This window comes from Odocoileus virginianus, chromosome 3, assembly GCF_023699985.2.
Source record: "Odocoileus virginianus isolate 20LAN1187 ecotype Illinois chromosome 3, Ovbor_1.2, whole genome shotgun sequence".
NCBI lineage: Eukaryota > Metazoa > Chordata > Mammalia > Artiodactyla > Cervidae > Odocoileus > Odocoileus virginianus.
Genome location: NC_069676.1, coordinates 24859074 through 24876050, shown reverse-complemented (window position 1 = coordinate 24876050; position 16977 = coordinate 24859074). Strand labels below are relative to the sequence as shown.

Sequence of the window (16977 nt, the reverse complement as noted above, 5' to 3'; positions counted from 1 at the left end):
TCCTTTCCACTCTCCCCTCCCAAGAGCCTTGTTTTTTCTTAGCCAGTCCCATTTCTGCAATTAGGGAAAGGATAGAAGATTATTTGGTACCTGAAGAACAGGAACATGGTAGATACTATACTTTGATCCATTTTTACTAGGTAAGCCCCATGGCCTCAGCTCCTGTTCACAGGAGTTGTAGAGTTAAGAGTGATTTTTTCTTTCATTTATTTTTAATAGTTGGAGGTTAATTACTTTACAATATTGTAGTGGGTTTTGTCATACATTGACATGAATCAGCCATGGATTTACATGTATTCCCCATCCCGGTCCCCCCTCCCACCTCCCTCTCCACCCGATGCCTCTGGGTCTTCCCAGTGCACCAGGCCCGAGCACTTGTCTCATGCATCCAACCTGGGCTGGTGATTTGTTTCACTATAGATAATATACATGTTTTGATGCTGTTCTCTCACCCCACCCTCGCCTTCTCCCAAGAGTGATATTTAGAAGCTAAAGGGAGGTTGAGTTTTAGGAAATGGGCTTCCTTCTCTAGGAACAGGGGTGAAGGCGAGCAATCAAAGAAAGCAGGACTGTGTTAAGGGGAAAGATAATAGTGTCCTGAGAATGAGGCAAGGATTTCAGTGAATGGAGTGAGGTGAGGTGGGGTCAGGTGAGTAGGTGAGGTCAAGATGGTAGGATCATGAACTCTGCTGGGCCTTGGGGTACAATGATGTAGTGGAAGTTAGAACAAGGAGGTGATATACAGAGGAAGAGGCCTCTGTGATGGAAGTTAGAATTTTCCAAGAAGAAAATAGAACTCCCCAGAACTAACATTGCCAGAAGAGGAGGGACCTACAGTCTTCTTCCCAAACTGTGCCAGACACTTGTCTACTGTCTAATGATACAAAGCACCCAGGATTCTCTCAATACACATGCTCAAGCCTATTACCAGGCTTTTGTAAATGCAGTAAGTCTGAAAATCCCTATTCATCTTTCCAGATGGACCTCCTGAAAGGTTTAGTATAACATCAGAGCTCTTCCCTTGCCCCCTTACTTCTGCCCTCAAAACTAGAAGCCTTTTCTTATTATCCCATATTAAACTATGTATCAGAATGTATTGTCAAAGGGAAGTATTTATTAAAAAACCAAAGAAGCTTAATCTTCCACCTTCACTTATTTGGGCCCTTCACTTATTTTGTCCCTAGCAAGATATTCATGTAGTTGTACATTTTCATAAACTTTTCAGATAATATTTTAACTACAATTATAATTGCCTTCTCTTCATTCCAATTTTCTCTCTGTTACATGTCCCTTCCAGTCAGGTAGCCAAGGGCATTTTTGGCATGTGAACTAAGGGGAAGTTGTTTGGAGATACATTTAATTAGAGATAAGCAGAGTATATTCATGTGATTTGCCATCATTTCTATGTGCTAAGTTATCACTAGTCCTCCTGGCTTCCAGGAATACTCCACTAAGCAAATTCACCTTGCTTGATGACACAGAAGTGCAGGACCAGGGACTACCCTGGTGGTCCAGTGGCTAAGACTCTGTGCTCCCAATGCAGGGAGCACAGGTTTGAGTTCTTGTCAGGGAACTAGATCCCACATGCCACAACTAAGAGTTCACATGCCACAGTGAAGATCCTGCATGCTGAAACTAAAACCTGTGATGGCCAAATAAATAAATAAACATTAGGGGGGAAGAAAGGTGCAGGACCAAAGATGATACCATCATATAAACATGTCCTACAAGTGCCATGCATCAGAAGCACGTAGGTAATGGAAGAGAAATTAAGTTGGAAATGTACAGAGCCAAAGGTTATCTCCAGCAAGGTCTTCCCATCATCACATGTGTAAATAGTAACTTCTGGGTTCTGTTCTCACTAACATCAAGTCAAACCAGAAATTTTCTCTCCTGTTAAGACTTGATACTTGATCATGCAGCTGATATAAGTATACCAAACTTTATTTATGCTTATTACACAATTTATCAGAATTCTCTGTTTATGGGGCACAAACCCAAGGTAATACTAAAAGCAGCCATTGGGTCTGTGTGTGTCACATAGTACATTTTCGCATGACATTATCAAGAACAGGTTTGAAACTGTCTGAAAATGTCTAACCTATTGATAAAACTCATGGCTTCCCCAGTGGCTCAGATGGTAAAGAGTCTGCTGGCAATGCAGGAGTCTCAGGTTCAATCCCTGGGTCAGGAAGATCCCCTGGAGAAGGAAATGGCAACCCACTCCAGAATTCTTGCTTGAAAGAAATCCTACGGATGGAGGAGCCTGGCAGGCTACAGTCCACGGGGTTGCAAAGAGTTGGACATGACTGAGTAACTTTCACTTTCAAACTTTTTCTAGAGAAAAGACTGTATTACCTCTAATTGAAAATTATAAAAACTTGTGTCAGATGAAAGGGTCAACAAGTATCAGTTAAAAATAAGAAAACAGCATAGAATATGTCAGGTAGTTAATTTATAAGAGTGTTACATTAGTTTTTTGGATTTGGAGATATTGATGGAGTTTGTCAGCTATTTCCAAACTAATAACCTGACTTCTTTCCTCTTTCTAAATATATACTCCCTTTCATGCCTAATTTTTTGTTCACAATTTCTCTTAAAGAAGACCCTAAAGCAGTATAAACCTTCAATCCACAAACTCTTGATATGCTCCTGATTCTAACTTCTTCTGTGTCTGCGTTCTCCAGGAGATCTGAGCCTTTTGGTCCTAAAACCTCATGGAAATCTATTATGGATAAGTTTAGCTTAAAGTCCCATTTTCATTAAAAGTTTTTTTTGTTGTTGTAACAGAATTTTAAAAGTCAGATTCATTTCCATGCCTTCATCTCTTTCCTTCCCTCTCTCTCTCTCTCTTTCCCTCCCTTCCTCCCTCCTACCTCTCCTCCATGTTTAACAAAATAAAACCAGCCAAGGGTAACTGATGTGGAAATTCTAGGAGTTTCCTCCATGTGTATCTATGTGGGGTTGGATGAGGGAAATTGAAAGCCCTGCCAAGAAGTACATAAGTGATGAATAACTGTTTCTATATAAGCCAGCAGTAACAATAGCATTCTCCTCTAATTGCACTGTGGCATACTCATGGGAACATTTTACAGATATGATCTTATAAACTTTGGTGGCTTTTTCCTGTGATAGATGGATTATGGTTACTCTCTATATTGCTTAGGTGAAGAAAGCAAGTAACAGAAAAGGAAGAGAAGTTTTCTGTTGTTACCATATGGCAAAACTGAACCAATGAAATGAGTTCATGCAGCAAATACGCAGCCAGTTACAAAACCAAAATAGTTATCCAACTTCATTAACCAATTTATTCACTTGGCTTGGCTCCAATTATTTGGACTACTTCCAAAAATCAAATCCAACCTTCAAGGGTCATTTCATTCCGTTTCTTCATGGTGATTTTTACAACCCCAGAGGGGACACTGGTTTCAGAGACAGGCATAATTCTCTGAAAAAGTGAAGTTTAAGAAGACTTTTCTGGGATTCTGATTTTTACATTTAGTTATTTTATGATCCTGTGAGTTTCAGTTAAATTTATGTTAAAAGACAATGGTATTTGCTCTATGTACTTTTGAGCAATGACAAAAGAACAAGTATGGTGGGTAATTTCATTTATTAGAAAGTTATGGAATACTTTCTAAGATCTCTCTGTTAGGGATGCTCTGTCTAGGGAGGACTGTCTGGTGTACAACTGGTTTCATCACTTTGTAAACTGTGTAATTCCTCTGTGCCTCACTTTCCTCAACTGTAAAATGGAGATAACCATAGGACTGTGGAGAGTATTAAGTGAGATAATACAGAAAGTGCTTGGCACACAGCAAATGTTCTGACACTAGCTGTGATTATTATAAGGCAGTGGGAGAGTAATAATGGTAATATTCACTTGTCACCTAGAGCTCTTAGAGGCTAGGAATACATCCTTGTCTCTGTATCCCTAGCACCTAGCACAAAGAAGAAACTCTAACATAAGGAGAGACTCCTGTGGAGTAAGGAAATGGCTAAAGAAGGGATGGGATGGGGAGGGAGGTGGGAGGGGGATTCAGGATGGGGAACACATGTACACCCATGGCTGATTCATGTCAATGTATGGCAAAAACCACCACAATATTGTAAAATAATTAGCCTCCAATTAAAATAAAAAGAAAAAAAAATTTTTTAAGAAATGGCTAAAGAGTCAGCTCCTATTTCCAAGGGACTTCAGTTTCTGCTGGAGACAGACACACTCAGACAACCATAAAGGGTAGGGAAGGTGCATGTACCTTGAAGATTAAATTATTGACTGAACTCTCCAAGCTATAATTTCCCACAGCATATTTCCTGTTAATCCCAATGTTGCAATACTTAGATCTAGAAATAAACTACACATTTCTAATGTTTAGTGGGACAAAATAAACTTTTCCTAATGTGGAAGTCTCACAGCTGCCAGGATGATCCTGGAGGAAAAGAAACTTCTACTTTATTCCCTCCAATAAACCCAAAGGGGCAGAACAGGGTGCCATGAACAAGCCTCACTCCAAGCGTATGTGTTCAGTCATGTCGGACTCTTTGCAACCCCATGTAGCCTGTCAGGCTCCTCTGTCCACAGAATTTTCCAGGCAAGAATAAAGGAGCAGGTTGCCATTACCTATTCCAAAGGATCTTCCCAACTCAAGAGATCAAACCCACATCTATTGAATCTCCTGCTTTGGCAGGTGGGTTCTTTACCACTGCACCACCTGGGAAGCCTTTCTCACTCCAACCATGCTCCTGCAAAAGGAAAAAGAAACTTGGAAGCAGGAATAGTCAGATCATACAAGTGTGTTGATTTATCTCTGAGCATTGTCCTTTGGACTGTGAGGAGGGCACTCTGTGACCTGGTCGGCTTCTCTGTCACATCTCTTGCCCTGTTTGTACCCCAGAGAGATTACATTCCAGCCACACATGCTAGTTCGGGGCCTTTGAACCTTCTTCTCTGCCTACAAGAGTTGGACACAACTGACTAACACATACACACACTGCCTACAACACACAGGCAGAGTAAAGTCTGAGCTGTCTTTCAAAGCTGGACCAGGTACCATTGCCGTCAGAAAGTCTACCCTGACCTTATCCTCCTTTCTCTGGACTTACATTGTACCTTTTGTTTATTTCCATTACTGAATTTATCACACACTCAATCTTACTTGTTGTCAATATCTCTCTTCCTTACACTCTGCCTTTTATTCCTAACCAATCACTTGGCACAGTTCCTGGCCTAAGCTAAACAATGATAAATGTTGGATGAATGAATGGGGGTGGATGATGGATACATAAGGAGCTCCCCTGAGTTGACCAGAATAGCTGACCCTTGCTGGGGGTGCTGCTGACCATGCCCCAGGAAGGCTGAGGAGCAGCAGACAAGTTGGTAATATGCTCAGTGCAGGGAGAGCAGCTAATGGCAAAGTCAGATGACCTCTCAGATCTTCTGACTCCAAGTCTAGAATCTTTTCACTCTCCCACTAATTTCACTCTTCTTAGAATTCATTATTAGATCTCAACTGCTATTTGCTTCACTATGGTCCCAACTGCTTTACCCTGCCATTGGGAAGAGAGAGGAGAAAAGTCACAACTGAAAGGCTACAAGGAGCAACATAGGCTGAAATTCCTGTTTCCATAAATATAAGCTTAATTTTAACTTAATTCTACACTGAATTTAAGCTCAATAAGCTTAATTACTCTAAAACTAAATTAATAAATATAAATAATTTAATAAACATTGGTTTTTAGTTTAATAAATAATCCCTCAGAGATGCCTCACATTTTCATAGCTTCATACCTCTGTGCCTGTTTTCTCTCTGCCTGGGATAGTAGTTCCCTCAAGCAATACTAAACCAACAAGTATTTTGCATTTTTGCAATATCCTGTTGCTTACACAGGTTGGCCCAGTGTATTCAGTGGGCATGGGGACCATTAACAGGGAGAAACCCAAGAAAGTGGGGGACCACATGAGACCATATTGGAGGCGGGGCACCGCAGCAGTTTGTAGATGACACTAAAACTACCACGTATTTCTAATCTGAACAGTAATATATGAGGGAAGGGTAGGAGCCTTGGAGTTACTCAGACCTGTATTTGAATCACAATTTCAGCACATACTGCATTACCTTAGTCTAGTTACCTAATTTTTCCAAACCTCAGTTTTCTCATCTGTAAGATGGGGCAAGTAGCGCCTCTTAGGACTGTTTTGAGGATTAGGCATGCACAGTATGTGGTGGCAAGTAGGGCACTCAAGAACTGCTGTTATAGTGACAAGGTTGGTGAAGTGTTACTATAGAAATACAATAGGAAGTCATAATCCAGACACTATATCAAATCTTAAGGGTCCCCCCACCCCACCCCTGCATTTGTTTTATTATCCCCATGGGACTTCCCAGATAACTCAATGGTAAAGGATCCAACTGCAATGAGGAGACCAGAGTTAAATTTCTGGATCGGAAAGACCCCCTTCAGAAGGAAATGGCACCCCACTCCAGTATTCTTGCCTGGGAAATCCTATGGACAGAGAAGCCTGGCAGGCTACCAGTCCACAGGGTCCCAAAAAGAGTCAGATATGATTTAAAAAACAATAAATAATACCAAAAGTCCACATGCCCAATACACAGAGGCTAGACAATACCAAAATGTCAGAGTTTGGAACCGAGAAAGGTTCACTGCAGGAACATGCAAAGAGACAGCTCACTCATGCCTTAAAATCCCCCAAGCTCTCTGAAAGCTTTCAGCGAAGCCCTTTTCTAGGAAAGTTTTGCAAACTTCTTGGCATCACATCCTTTGTTCTTGAGTTCAGGTCATGGTCAGGTAAGGATGTTCCTGTAAATCTCTACCAAAGGAATGTTTTTCTCTGTTCTGACAAGAAAGGGCAAGATCCCAAGGCATAGTTTTCACCCTCCAAGGTCCCAGTCCTGGTTAAGGAGGCAGATATCAGTTGGCAGCTTTCTCAGGGCCAGGTTCCCAGAACCCGTCCAGCTGTCATCCCTGAGGGAGCCAGGCACCCAGGAGCTAACTGGCCCTCAGGTTCCTCAGGCCACGCAAACAATGGGAGCCAGGTCCGGAAGACTGCATCCTAAGCAAACAGCTTCTGCTATTAGGTCGCAGAGGAAGGGATCGGGGAGAGGCTCCACCGTGGCCCGAACGGCCTTGCTGAGGGTTCTGTTGCTGCTGCTGCTAAGTCGCTTCAGTCGTGTCCGACTCTGTGCGACCCCATAGACGGCAGCCCATCAGGCTCCCCCGTCCCTGGGATTCTCCAGGCAAGAACACTGGAGTGGGTTGCCATTTCGTTCTCCAGTGTATAAAAGTGAAAAGTGAAAGTGAAGTCGCTCAGTCGTGTCCGACTCTTCGCGACCCCATGGACCGCAGCCCACCAGGCTCCCCCGTCCCTGGGATTCTCCAGGCAAGAACACTGGAGTGGGTTGCCATTTCGTTCTCCAGTGCATAAAAGTGAAAAGTGAAAGTGAAGTCGCTCAGTCGTGTCCGACTCTTCGCGACCCATGGACCGCAGCCCACCAGGCTCCTCCGTCCATGGGATTTTCCAGGTGAGAGTACTGGAGCGGGCTGCCATTGCCTTCTCCGGCTGAGGGCTCTAGAGCCCTGCAAAACACAGCCCCCAGCCTGTTCCTTGGGCCCGCCGCCCCCAACTCCCCACCCACCGCTCACCTGCTGGCCCAGAGCCTGTGAACTGGACGGTCTGCGGTAGAAGGCCAGGAATGGCCTCTTACCTTGCTCTCTGTACGAAGACCACCACTTTGCGCAGGCCCACCATGGACTCAACGCACTCGCTAACTGGCGGCTCTTTGACGGTTGCTTGTGGGCGGGTCCAGCTGCGGCGCTGACCAATGACTGGTTAGGACCACTATCGGTCCCGCTGGCTCAGCGGTCAAGACTGCCTGCAGTGCAGGAGACCCGCTTAGGTCCCTCTCACTTTGACTTTCACAACCGTTGCCTGGTAACAGAGTAGGGGCTAATGATGCACAGCCTGTGGATGTTTGTTGCTCGGTCGCGTCCGACGGTTTGTGACCCCATGGCCTGTAGGCCGCCCGGCTCCTCTGTCCATGGGATTTCTCAAGCAGGAATACTGGAGTGAGGTGCCATTTTTCTGCTGCAGGAGATCTTCCCAAAGTCAACCAAACAATAAAACAACTCAATGAGAGCTAAAGACAGGGGGATAAAGCAGAGGAAGCTTAAAAAAAAATACTTTTTTATTTGAAACATGGAAACACTTGATAGCTTTAAGATTCAAACTTGAAGAGCCAAGAAGCTGTCAAAGTATTTCATTTCTTTATTGTGACTGAAGTCCATGTTATGATGGTCTTAGAAAAATACGACAATAAGAATTTAAAAACAACAATAGCAACAACAACCGATGCTGGGCTAAGTAGTTTCCTCAAAATTACACTACTTTGTGGGGAGGCAGGGGGCAGGGAGGGATGTGAGTATCTCTAGAGGGGAAAAAAAAAGGTTCAAAAGGTCTGTGTCACATCAAAATGAAAGGTTTTCCCAACAGTGCTACCAGTTACAAGGTGAAACAATGTTCTATACTCAGGAATTCCACACTTTGGGCTTTGAACTTTGTTGTAAATTTGTCCAAGCTTAGCTTCTTCTCCAGTAAAATAACACTAAAGATCCTAAGAAAAGCGGCTCCTTCGTTTCTGATACAAAATATTCTTTCTTCAGATTCATCTGCTGAAAAGAATAGTAGAAAGACCCCTAACAGGCTTCTGTGACGTGGAGCAAATCACTGACCCAACTTTCTTTTTCCTCATCTCACAAAATGGAGAGATCTGTTGTGAATAGTTTTTCCAGACAACTGAGAAATTAAAAGGAGAAAAAAAAATCAAATGAGGTGATACATATAAAGTTTAAAATTACAAGATCCTTCTGAGGAAAAAAAAATGTGAAGCATTCTTTTTGGGTTTTTTATTCTTGTGGAATTTTTTCAAATTTTGTTTTAGTTACTATCTGAAGTGGTCATTTATCATTCAGGCTAATAAAACTGAAACTTTTAGGGCCTATCAGAATGAAGCACTTCTAATTCAATATTCATTCTTTGCACCTAATTTTGTAGTGCTTCTTCTGAAAGAAGTCGTCCATGTTGTTTAGGCTTTAGACCCTACAAAACTGAGTCTGCTCTAATTGCTGCATTTTTCAATCAAGACTAATAGACATTATCATCAATATTTCATAAAGGTAAAATGGGAAATAATCTAACAGTTTAACAAATCTATGCAGGAAGCTATTGTGATGGTATGAAAGGGTATTTCCAAAATTGGAAAATATGGAAATAAACCTTATTCCCTACATAGACATACTTTGAAGGAGACCATTCATACTGTCATACAAGATGACCACAGTATGTAATCCATATATATTAGAGTATGTGACATATACTTAGAAAGGAATTATCAAATCTTTTATTTATATGCATTATTATATCCCACCTCAGGGGAGTTTTGAAGAAGTAGAGGTTCCAGAAATCCAAAAGCTATTCTCACTAATAATAGTTCCTCTTTGAGTTAAGAAGTAGCATAGGAGAGTAGTTAAGAAGACCAGTTTCTCAGCCCGATTGCCTGGGACACCACCTCATTTGAGTAGCTTGTCATGTCTGTACTTCATTTACCTCACCTATTAAAGTCGGCGAGGGGTGATAGCTCCTACCTCAAAGAGCTGCTGTAAGAATAAAATGAGTAACTAGATTTAAGTGCTTAGAAATCTGCCTACCATATATAAGTGCTACATGTGAACTTGTATGCTCAGTCATGTCCAACTCTTTGCGACCCCGTGGACTGTAGACCACCAGGCTCAGCTGCCCATGGAATTTCCCAGGCAATAAATGTTACTTAACACACCTTTAGCTGATTTCTAACTTCGGCTATCACCTCACAAATTGCTTTATCAACTTTATGAAATGTTTCATTTTATCCTAATGTTGTTTTCCCATTAATGATAGCATGTTGCCTCTAGATCACCTACTGAATTGCCAGATTTTTAGTCAGAAAGACTGTGTTATTCATCTTTCTATCCCCTTAAGTTTATTAGCTAGTCTTCTGGCCTTATTAAGGACAGAAGTAATCACTAAATATTTCTTAATTGCAACTTAAGAACAAGTGAAATAGAAAATCATGTGGCATAGCTTAAATGTTTCACAGCATAGGATTATTATGGATTTTTTCAAAAGGGTTTTTAATCTTTGCTAAATTTTCCAAATTAAGAAGTATAATTATGCCAATTACTGAGCAAAAGTTGAACTTTTGATGATGAATAAAGTAGCAGAATTTTAGGCTGAGTTGGTTAAACAGAAGATATTAAAAAGCTTCTTTCTCTTAAGTATCAATAAGATATTTCTACTGGAAGCTGCCTCATTTTTTAGTCTACCTGCCACAGAGGAGAAGCCTATCAAGATGATTTTACTTTGAACTTTCCCCAATATCTGGGTTTATCATAATAAAACAGAGTATGTTTTTATGCCCTAAATCACTCTGTTTATGTGAATACTAAATGACTGGGTTAGTTCTAAAGTAATGTTGTAAAGTATGGTAAATATTTAATGGAAATATTGAGTGACCATTCTTAAAGTCCTTTACCTAAGTGACAGGGAGTTTTGTTCATTTTATAGTTGTATAAATGGCCCTTAATTAATGATAAATAATAAGAAACACATGGTCATGCTGACACCACAGTTTTTTTGGTCTAGGTCTCTTCATTGGATCCCAAAGAAAAATAGCTTTGTTTATCCCTGAATTCAAAAGAAATAAAATTATCCTACTGTATGCCTATCAGACTTTTCCATAGTGCTTATTATTATATAATAATAAGCAAATCTGCAGTTCTATGTAATTTTAGCAGCCTATCCAAAATGCACAGTTAGAAACAGAGTGATAGCTCTACTTCTATTGAGTAATTCTTGATTAGGTCCGGGCTCAGTTCCACCTCTCTTAATAAAAATGACAATAGCCTAGTGTATATTAGGGAGAAGGCAATGGCACCCCACTCCAGTACTCTTGCCTGGAAAATCCCATGGACGGAGGAGCCTGGTGGGCTGCAGTCCATGGGGTCGCGAAGAGTCGTACACGACTGAGCAACTTCACTTTCACTTTCTTGCATTGGAGAAGGAAATGGCAACCCACTCCAGTGTTCTTGCCTGGAGAATCCCAGGGACAGGGGAGCCTGGTGGGCTGCCGTCTATGGGATCGCAGAGTCAGACACGACTGAAGCGACTTAGCAGCAGCAGCAGCAGTGTATATTAGATACCTCCTATGGGCCAGGTACCACAGTAAACTCTTTTTGCAATTTAGCTAATTCAAATTTCACAATAGCCTTATGAAATAGTAACTACCCAATTTTGCAAATAGAAAACTGAAGTTTGGAAAATTAAGTACTTATATTCCATGACACATAAGTTGGACTCAATCTTTAGATTTTAGATGCATGCTCTTTCTATCTCACTATACTCCAACCCCTTCCACTTTTAATCTCCTTTCATCATGGAGTAAAAGTACTGGCTAATGGGTGTGGACATTGTAAAGTAAGTGTGGTGATTTAAATACCCACCAAAACTGGAGAATTAAATGTGACGCCAAAAGCCTAAGTTACAAAAGAAATAATAAATTGGACCTCATCAACGATAAATACCAAAGACCATCAGAAAAATGAAAACAACCCACAGAATGAAAGAAAATATTCATAAACAGTGTATCTGATGAAAGTATAGCATCTGGAATATATAAAGAATTTCTTACAACTCAATAATGAAAAGACAGTTCATTTTAAAATGGGTAAAAGATTTGAATAGCTTTTCTTCAAAGAAGATGTATAAATGGCCAGTAAGAAGTAATATGATGATCAACATTATCATTCACTAGGAAAATACAAATTAAAGCCACAACGAGATACCACTTCCCATCTAATAGAATGACTATACTCAGAAAAGACAAAAAAAAGTTTTAGTGAGCATGTCTGAGAAACTGGAACCCTCATACATTGTTGGGAGTGTAAAATGGTACAACCACTTTAGAAAAAAGTTTGGCAGTTCCTCTAAAATCTAAACTTAAATTAGCTGTGTGACCCAGCAATTCCACTCCCAAGTATATACCCAAGATAACTGAAAACACATATCTAGGCCAAAACTTGAACATGAATTTTCACAATAGCTAAAAAGTGGAAATAACACAAATGTCTATCTATTGATCAATAAAATATGGTATATCCATAGGATGGAATATTATTTGGTGTAAAAAAAGAATGAAGTACTGTTACATGTCACAACATGGATGAAAGAAGCTGGTGACAAAAGACTTCATCATTCTATTTATATGAAATGTCCAGAAGAGGCAAATCTATGGAGATAGAAAGTAGATTAGTGGTTACCAAGGGCTAGGGAAAAGGGACAATGGGGACTGACTACTAATGGTGACAGGGTTTCATTTTGTAGTGATAAAAATGTTCTGGAATTAGTGGTGACAGCTGTACAATTCTGTTTAGTGATACTAAGACCCCTGAATCATATAGCCTTCAAAAGAATGAACTTTATGGCATATGACATATATCTCAATTAAGCTGGTATTTTTTTAAATGCTAGTGAAAGATTATAAGAAATCATTTATTTTTTTGAAACTTCATATTCTGTAAATATAAAGTATGTAGATTAGTTTTCCATGACTGATGAATTGGCTTATGCATGCGTGCTCATATCTGACTCTTCATGACCCCATGGACTGTAGCCTGCCAGGCTCCTCTGCCCACAGGATTTCCCAAGCAAGAAAACTGGAGTGGGTTGCCATTTCCTACTCCAAGGAATCTTCCCAACCCAGGGATCAAAACTGCATCTCCTGCATTGGTAGGCGGATTCTTTAACACTGAACCACCTGGCAAACTCGATAAATTGACTTCCTGACTTTTAAAAGGAATGGCATGTTTTTACTGAACCAGAACCTCTAGATCAATATTTTCTTTATTTGCCACTTAACTTTTTAAAAATGCTTCCCTTTTATCCTTTCACCAGAATTGTGTAGCATTAGGATAGGAATACTAGAGTACTATAAGAAAGGGTTGTGTCAAAGGTCCCCCAGAATAGCCCACACTCAGAGATTCATATTGCAGGGAGATTCTTTACCATCTGAGCCCCCAGGGAAGCCCCAGAGAGACTCACAAAACTCAGCATATGGTTGTACACGTGGCTAGGATTTATTATAGTGACACAGTAAGTTGGGTCATAAGGGGAAAAGATACTTGTGGAGTCAGGAGTCTATGTACAGGATTCCTACTGCTCTCTCCCTCCCATGGAGGGTTACAGGGAATGCATTCCTCCCCCACCAACAAAAATGTAGCAACATGCTTATGATATTTCTGCCCAGAGAAGCCCATTAGAGACTCAGGACCCAAGGCTTTTATTGGCAGCTAGTCACTTAGGCACCCTCTGCCTAGTCCATACTCCAAATACAAACTCTCGGAAAATAAAGCAGATGATCAGGGCACTCTATGGTGGTCCATTGGTTAGGACTCGACACTTTCACAGCTGAGGGCTTTGATTCAATCCCTGGTTGGGGAACTAGGATTCCACAAGCTGTGTGATGCAGCACCCCCACCCCAAAAAAAGCAGATGATAGGCATAAATTATATTATCTGTATATTCTAGGCTCAGTGAGTTGGAGAACAGTGGAAATACCCCAAATGCCCAAATGCCAACTAAGAGTCAGCCTTGCAAATAGGTCTTTCTTAGAAGTCTTAGACATGCTATGTTACCTCTTCTCTACACAGAAGTGGAAAATGAAGATCTCAAAACCAGCATCCAATGAAAATAGATTCTTGAGGGAAAGAGGAAGAGGATTAAGAGATTTTGAAATAGACTCAGCAGGGTTTCCGGGCCAGGGGGACACTGTAAGGTTTGGTTTTCAAGTCAGAATTCTACTGACACCACTACCTTGGCAAGAAGATTGATTCAATAATCTGAGGACCACTTAGGCCTGATCACTGAAGTAGTCCCAGGAGTTTCTAGCTTAAAGTCCTCTCTATTACCACCATGATGGCCTTCCACTCTCTGGCCTTCCACTCTCCAGCCTTCCAAGTGAAAGTAAACCCCTGTTCCTTTCTGGGCATCAGCATATTGCAATGGAAAGGAGGATGTCTGAATTACAAACATTCTTTGATTCTTACCAAAAGGTAAAAATGGTGAACAGATGCTGAAAAGGTTATCAATAAGAGCAGAGTTCACAACACACCCTCTAAATACTTATCAGCCCAGCTGTTCTTATTAGCCCAGACGTGATGATCAAAGATGTAACCTTGAGGAATAAGCCCTATGCTGGAGGGTTCCAATTTAGTCCTTTTCTTTCCTGCAAATACTGAATAAGAGTAATCTTCTATCTCATAGAAGTGTAGAAGAATCTGTTCGCTGTTCCTGCTCTTTTTGGAACCAACTAACACCATAAATCAACTAGAATATATCAAAAAAAGGAAGTGAAGGGAAGTGAAAGGAAGTCTTTTTTCCCAGGGCAATGAATTTCTATTACATAAGAATTGTTTAACTTTTACCATTGAGTTACTAAATATATCATAATGCAGAACTCAAAGTACATGCAAGAAAACAGGGAAGGACTCTCTGGCCACTTGGAAATACTTAGACATTCTACCTTCACTGTCCCATTTAACACCCCACCCCTCTCCTCCTTTCCACTCCCTACCTTCACTGATCGGCTTCCTCCTCTTGCTTCTCCTGTTTTCCATCATCTCAGCCTTCCCAAACAATTATAAACTGACTGTAATTTCAGAGGATTCAAATAGCTGCAAAGAATTTTGTTTTCTTTTATAATTTTATTACTCTACCCAAATGTGAATGTATTATCTCACTCATAGATTATTTCTAGTAAAAATACCTACATATTTACATGTACCTGCATCTTCTACATTAATGTCCTTGTTACTGTTCAGTTGTTAACTTGTATCAGATGCTTTGCAACCCAATGGACTGCAGCGCACCAAGCTTCCCTGTCCTTCACTATGTCCCAGAGTTTGCTCAAACTCATGTTCATTGAGTCGGTGATGCCATCAACCATCTCATCTTCTGTTGCCCCCTTCTTCTCCTGCCCTCAATTAATAGTTTGATTTAAAAATTATCTTTAGACAATATTAAAGTTCATGAAAAATCAATAAGTTCTTTTTGTTAAATTGTGCCTTTAGACCTATGGGGAAAAAAATATAATAAATTCTTTTTCAGCAACTGCCCTTCGAATTCTATCATAACTGTCAGGCATCCACTTGGGGAGACCTTAGTTTCCCAGAATCAGACTTGGCAGTCCTAATGATTGGCTTGGATGCCACGAAAGAAACATTCCTGACAGAGATCACCCAGGGAGAAATGCTCTATCTAACTCCCTAGATTTAATCTTCACAAAGATTCAAATTATCTTGAATCCAGATAAGTCCTCTTGGAAACATGACACAACAGATGAACCATTAGCAGATTAAACCTGCCTCCAAGATAATAATTATCTCCCATTTAATTTGCCTTTCTTTTAGTTAGGCTCTGTCGAGACTAAATTAGAAGTTCTCTCTGAAAAGGTGAAAAAATTGATTTCTCAAAAAAATTAGAAAGTTAATTTGATATTAAAAAGCACCAATAGACTCTAGAATGCAGAAGGTAACCATCCCAGGCAGGTCAGGCCTTCTCTGACCATCCTGCCTACTTATAGATGATAATCTGGGCCATGCTCAGAGGGGAATCTAAAAGCATGCAGAGACACTAATATCTAACACCACTTGTGGATGAACTAGGGGTATTAGTCTGCAGAAGCAAAGCCCAGTAGCCAGGCAGGGAGAGTGGGGCATGAGGGTGAGTTCAGATATTTAAAGGTAAATAAAGGGGTAAAATGGAACAAATGTGTGGGAAGAGATGACAACCCAATCATTATAAAGGGGAACTCTGAACAACCAGAAATGCCCAAGCATGAACTGGGCTGCTTTGAATGGTAATGAGTTCCTGTAGCCAGAGGTTTCAAGTCTTTGATAGTTTCATTCAATAGTCTACATTCCTTTTATCAAATAATTACTCCAAAGACTCAACATAGGCTACACACAGGTAAATGAAATAAACATGGTTCCTGCTCTCATCCAACAGAGGAGACTCAAACATACATCTAAGACAGGACCTGTGAAATTTTTCCTAACCTCAAGAAACTATGAAGTAAAATCCATATTTTTTTCCTACATTTGAAAAGCCCCAGATTTGTTTTTATTCTTACCGAGAATGAGCCAATCAGATTAATAACCCTTAGTTATGAAACAACTGAAGGCTTGCATAAAGAATATTTGGGATACTATTGGGATCAAGCCATTGAAGTTATAACTGTCGGTCTCCAATTTGCATTAATAAAGGAACCTCAAGTCTATCTTCCTAAAGTGAGCTATTTAGAATCATCCTGTTGCTCTTGCAACAGGTTTCATGGTTAGAAGATATTGAGTTGGCCAAAAAGTTTGTTTAGGTTTTCTGAATAACTTTTTGGCCAACCTAATAGTTTTCCTTTGGAAAAATGGAATAACAGTACTTCATAATTAGGAAAGAAACACAAGGCTGGTATATAATGAAAAAGGTTTTTTTTTTTTTAATGGTTAGCATTAAAAACATTAGTCTCAGAATTAAATCCCTTAATGAACAAAGCTGGTTAAGTATTTATAATCTATCCTTGCCTATTAATGTTAAGTATTGAAGTTCATTTCTAATTATTTACCTAATCAGCACATTCCAGGACATGATTAGTTTAGCTTAATCTGAATTTAACAACTATGATCTTAGACTTGGATCACATGACAACTTGGAAAAATGACCCATTGTAGCTAAAATGCACGTTAGAGTTTGCATAGATTGTCAGGAGGCAAAAGAGAGAAACTCTAGGGAAATTCCAGGAGGTTAGACTCACTGAACTTCCCAGCATGGCTCCAGGCAACAGAGAACTCACAAATATGCCTTCATGGAAAATA

At 40.3% G+C, this 16977-nt stretch overlaps 1 protein-coding gene and 1 long non-coding RNA gene across 15 annotated transcripts in view; one reads left to right on the top strand and one right to left on the bottom strand.

Annotated features, from left to right (window-relative positions):
* Positions 1–7962, bottom strand: part of LOC110128585 (uncharacterized) — a 146402-nt gene extending 138440 nt beyond the window's left edge. For 6 of the 12 annotated variants that reach the window (XR_011486792.1, XR_011486781.1, XR_011486791.1 and 3 more), the window contains exon 1: positions 7666–7960. This is a non-coding gene — a long non-coding RNA (uncharacterized lncRNA). Of the gene's footprint in view, positions 1–7665 lie in introns of all 12 variants that reach the window. The other 6 variants (XR_011486783.1, XR_011486782.1, XR_011486786.1 and 3 more) reach the window with 4 other exon arrangements.
* GRAMD2B (GRAM domain containing 2B) overlaps positions 1–16977 on the top strand; it is a 129554-nt gene that overhangs the window by 6291 nt on the left and 106286 nt on the right. The gene's annotated exons all lie outside the window — the stretch shown is intronic.